The sequence below is a fragment of the Diceros bicornis genome, unplaced genomic scaffold, assembly GCF_020826845.1.
Source record: "Diceros bicornis minor isolate mBicDic1 unplaced genomic scaffold, mDicBic1.mat.cur scaffold_97_ctg1, whole genome shotgun sequence".
Classification (NCBI taxonomy): domain Eukaryota; kingdom Metazoa; phylum Chordata; class Mammalia; order Perissodactyla; family Rhinocerotidae; genus Diceros; species Diceros bicornis.
This window is the reverse complement of record NW_026691866.1, coordinates 1,249,062-1,254,568: the sequence shown is the minus strand read 5'-3', so window position 1 is coordinate 1,254,568 and position 5,507 is coordinate 1,249,062. Positions and strand designations below refer to the sequence as shown.

At 35.9% G+C, this 5,507-nt stretch overlaps 1 pseudogene; it reads right to left on the bottom strand.

The window, feature by feature from the left end:
* Positions 1-1,287: 1,287 nt before the first annotated feature.
* On the bottom strand, positions 1,288-2,220 carry LOC131403951 (olfactory receptor 9G19-like; annotated as a pseudogene).
* Between the last annotated feature and the right edge of the window lie 3,287 nt (positions 2,221-5,507).

The following is a 5,507-nucleotide window of genomic DNA, read 5'->3' as shown; positions in this document are numbered from 1 at the left end:
GAAAATTTGAACACCCAAAAAGACACCAAGGATAGATGTAAACATAAAAAAGACTATTTGAGGACGTGGCAAGAGGGTGGCCATATGCAAACCAAGGAAAGCGGCCTCAGAAGAAATCAACTCTGATGGCATCTTCTTATTGGCCTTTTAGCCTCCAGAACTGTGAGAAAATAAATTTCTGTTGTTAACATGACCTAGTCTATGGTATTTTTTTGTGGGAGCCCTAGCAAACTAATGTACTTGCTTATCAACACTAGGGCTTTTTTATGTTGGTGCAATCCCGTGTTTTACAGGTAGAAAGACGATTAAATTAGGAAATGTGATGCGTCATAATGAAATATTCTCCAATTTTTCATTAATACATATACAACACTGACCAACCAAAGAAATATAAATGTTCATAGACCCTTAATTGTTATCAGTCATTGCTTCACCTAGGAGATATTTTCACTTTGAATCTTTTTGTGGATGCAAAGCTTTTTGAAATTTCTTCCTTGATTTCTCTAGTTATCTGTCTATGTCTATCTATAGGTCCATTTTTGTCTATTTCATACAGCTGCTATACTTTTACCCTTAATTCCTTAATTTTTGGGGAAACATACTCTTTTATTGAAAAGCTCACAATGACTCTAGTAAAGATATTTGTTCCTTCCTCTATCTATTGCCAGGGAAATCTTTGTTATCACGGTAAGCCAAGAAATAAGAGTCAGAAAGAAAAAATAAGTTTATTTCCAATGGCATTTTACAGTAGAAATTTTACTTATGACCTCCTAACTGACTCTGTCTGCCAACAATTGGGGTGAGAACCTTTGGTGTCAGAAGTTCTGGGTCCGCACTCCTATTTTCTCACCTATGAACTACATGATTTGAAGGAAGTCATTTAATCCATCTAAATGAAGCTAAGTTTCCATCACCAATTTTATTATTCTTGTTTATAGATTACAATGTTATACATACAAGGAACTTATAAACTGTCAAGTGAAAATTAGAAGGAAAAAAAGCTGCTCTCTTTCATCCTTCTAGAATCCCAGTAATTTTATAGACTTTATTTCAAGCTAGCTGGCATAGCTGTTTTTCCAAATGCCCCAGCCTCGTTTACTTTCAAAACACATTCATGTACATTAGTGCCAACTTGAAAAAACAAATGCAGACTAGTGTTTCAACAATATCCAAACATTTTTTTGTTTTCTTATTTTACGTATTTCTGAGAGGACAGGCTGATAACAATGACAGGGAGATAATCTGTGAAATAAAATATAGCCATTGTTCACCAAATATTTTCACTTACTAAAACTTTGGTCTATTTAACATTTTCTTCAGGGCATTTTTAACATCTTTATTTCTTAAAGCCATAGATGAAGGGATTCAACATTGGAATCACCACAGTATGGAACACTGACACAACTTTATCCCTTTCTAGCGCATAGCTAGTACTTGGTAGGGAGTAAATGAAGAGAATTGAACCACAGTACAAGGTGACAGCTGTCAAGTGAGAGCAGAAGTGGAGAAGGCCTTGAGGTGGCCTTGGGTGGAGTGGATCTTCAAGATGGCAGCAATAGTGAAGAGGTAGGAGGCAAGAATAAGCATGGCAGGGGTGATGACATTGGAGGCAAGTATGAAATAGAGCACAGCCTGGTAGCCCTTCTTCACATCACAGGCCAAATTTACAAGGGGAGGCAGAGCACAGAAAAAATCATCAATGATGTTGTTGCCACAAAAGCTCAGGGTAAATGTCTCGCTAGTGATGATGGTTGAATTAAGAAAGCCAGCAATGTATGAGGTTGCAACAAGACTGGAACATAACCTTGCAGACATAGCCTGGGAATAAAGCAACGGGTCAGAGATGGCCACATAGCGATCATAAGCCATGGCAGCCAACAGGTAAGATTCACTATCAGCCAGTCCAGCTGAGAAGAAGAACTGAGCTAGGTAGCCAGCAAAGGAGATGCTTTTGTCATCAGAGATGCAGGTCATCAGGATTTTGGGCACATTAGCAGAAGAAAACCAGAGATCCAGGAATGGCAGGTTTCCAATGAAGAAATACATTGGTGTGTATAGCCGAGAATCAGCACAGATCAGAGAAATCAGGGTGATGTTCGCTGAGAGACTGAAGACATAGATGATGAGGAAGATGAAAAAGAGCACTCTCTGTAACCGCATGTCTGCTGTGAACCCCAAAAGTATGAACACTTTCACTCTGGTGACATTTTGCTCATCCATTGGTTCGGGGTTTCTCTGGTCCCTTTCTGTGAAAAGATTAATGAATATGTCATGATTTAAGATATCAGTATATCAACTTCCCCATCATTTGCCATTTAAGATGATTGAAAAACCCAACTGATGTATTGACCTTGTAAATTGTGAGACATGTTTATGCTGAACTGGTATCGTTGTTGGATAAATGGGAAATCCTTCTTTGCTGCCTTGAGAGATGGGTTACTATGTACATAATATAGTGTGTCACCTTATATTTTTAAACTAGTTTTTCCTACTTTTTGGAGGGAGTAATTTGTGTATCTTCTCTTCCATTTGCACTTAGGGTGATTGGGAACCATGTGGAAGATATGAAGAACTGAATTTGAAAAGACGCACTGACTTCTCTTTGGGTCTTTTAATCCTTTTGTCTTTTTCCACAGAGTTACATATAGAAGCACACCTATATTATTTTAACTATCTATTGGAATATCTTTAGAAGTGCATTTTACTATAATTTCTTCAAAAGCAATAGTTATATTTTCTTCAACTTTTTACCCACAAAACCAAGAACACAGCTTTGCATAAAGTTGAAAATGTGTAACTTGAATAAAAGAATAGATTTACTTAGATAATAGGAATTTGAGATAATAGCTACCTATATGACACTCAATATAACCTATAAAGAAGTAATTATATTAATGAATGGATAATTGTGTTCATAATGTGATTGAATTTCCTACAGAACCAAGATTTTAGAAAAATAAAGGAACCAAAAAACTAAACTGTCCAAACTGAATGATTTTGGGATGGATGGTAGGCTGAATAATGGCCTCTATAGATATCTATGTTCTAATTCCTGAAACCTGAGAATGTTACTTTATATGGAAAAAGAGTTATTAAATTAAGAACCTTGAGATGGGTAAATTGCCAGGATGAGCCCTAAATGCAACCCCAAATATTCTTATATGAGGGAGGCAGAGGAAGATTTGACTACAGACACAAGAGAATAAGGCAATGGAAACTCAGAGGCAGAGACTGGAGTGATACAACACAAGAAGACAGAGAAGGCAAGGAATAGATTCACCACTGCAGCCTCTGGTTGGAGTGTGGTCTTGCCAACACCTTGGTTTTGGTTCAGTGACATTGAGTTTGGACTTTTAACCTCTAAAACTATGAGGGAATACATTTCTGTTGTTTTAAGCAGCCACATTTTTGGTAATTTGTTAATGAAGGAAGTTATGGAACTCAACCTCTAACAATCTTCTTTTCCTTAAAGATAGGAGACTGAATTATTGCCAGCATTAAAGGAAGCACTCCCTTTGCTTATTATGTTACAACCCAGGGGGCCCCTATTATAACACACCAAAATCAAAAAAGGCCTGAATGATGATTGTCATTGTTCTGAATTGACAGGGGGTGTGATATTTCTGCTATTAGATCCAAGGCTTTAGAATTTTTTCTGCTGGGGGACAAAAAAAAATAAAAACCTTAATCTTAGTCACATGCTTGGCTATGGACTTAAAACTGAGCTATAAAAATGAAGAATTGCTCTTTCACAACTGTATCTGTTTGATAGTAAAAATCTATAATTTTTAACTGTAAAATAAACATTAATGCTATACTTATTGTCAAAGCAGAAATTCTTCATAATAACCAAAAGAGGCTTGGAATAGGTTACCTTTGAATTCCCTTAGAATTTCAAGGCTGTCAGATGCTAAGTCATTTTTAACAAAGCAGCTTAAGACTAAGTACCAAGAAATTTGGGTTTGACCTTAGTTGACTGCTGCCAAATTCAAATAAAATTATAACCTCCCAAACTCTATTTTCTCACCTAGTTTTCTTAGTTCAGTGAGACATTATGAGATCACAGATGTGATTAAGCACTGTGAAAACTAGAAGTTAAAACTATATATTGCCTTCTCTATGTTTTCTTCATCGCTGTAGTCTACCCTTCAGATATATCTATTTTATTTCCCAAGAATTTCCGATTACCCATGCTATTGACTCCATAGAGTTTCATGTGTTCTCATGCAGAAACTTCTTCTTCTTTAATATGTGGCTTCTACACAAGTTGAGCAATTGCTGGGCTTGTTTGCAGAATTACAACAGGGAATGAAAATTTCAAGAGAATTTTCCTACCTAATATCTTTTTTCCTCTACAGTTATTAAAAAATTAAGTAAACTTAAGTGTCAATGTCTATGTACATGAATATGTATATCAACGCTTTCACAAAAAACATGGGTTGAAGTTATCTTGGTGTAAGACATAAGATGCAGGTAAATAATATAAATTAAGAAGATGTGAAAAGGAAAAACAAGCCCTGGACCTAAAATGGAAGCAAGGATAAACCTGTTGCACAGCAACCAGTCCAATCCACTACTCTGTGCAGACCACAGATCTGATCAAAACTTTCTAGCAGCCCATATATACAATCAGTAGCATCCAAAAGACAAGCAAACCAACCAAAAGATTGGGCAATATATTATCATTATTGATACTAATTTGAAATTATTTCTCCCAAGATTTCTTGTAAAGACAATGAGTTTTGAAATATAAGGCATAATATATTGAATGTTATTACATATGTAGACGCACAACAGAGTTTTTTTGAGCTGCATTTACTTGCCAGTAATTTGCAGACTTAAACCTGGCTACATCCTTTCTTAGATTGGAGGAGACACTCAGACCCTTCTCCCCACAAAATATTTCTCCTCCCCATCTGCCACACATCGTTCTTTACCAAGAGGCATTTTTAAAAGATAAATGCCTCTGGGAGTGGTCACTCAGAAGGAGCTGAACTCTCAGTGATCTCTCAGTCCTCTCCAGGCATAATGAACTTGCCATTTCTGTCATTCAGTTTGATATGTTAATCAGATGCTTCTTGAGTTACATATTAATTATAAGTCTATAGTATAATCCCAAAGATTTATATTATATTTGCACTCCATCTCTTAAGGAGTTCGTGTACCATGCAATGCCTAACATAGAATAATAAACATTTTAAACTCATGATAATATGAACCCATTTTAATTTTTCTATACTTGTCCTAATCTAAGGACTAATAAATTTCCTGCAAGATAACAGAAGAGGCAATGGTGGGCCACATACAGCTACAGAGGATTTATGAGAATGAAAACATCCATCAAGTACACATCTCATTGCTTGTTTCATTGAAAGAGAAGATAAGTCTGGAGGAAAATATATTTGGAGACATTTCTGCTTCCTTCATCAAATATAATTATAAGAAAGAAAACTTTATTCTATCTCACAATGTAGAATTATGTTACGGTTTGATTACATTAAGAATTG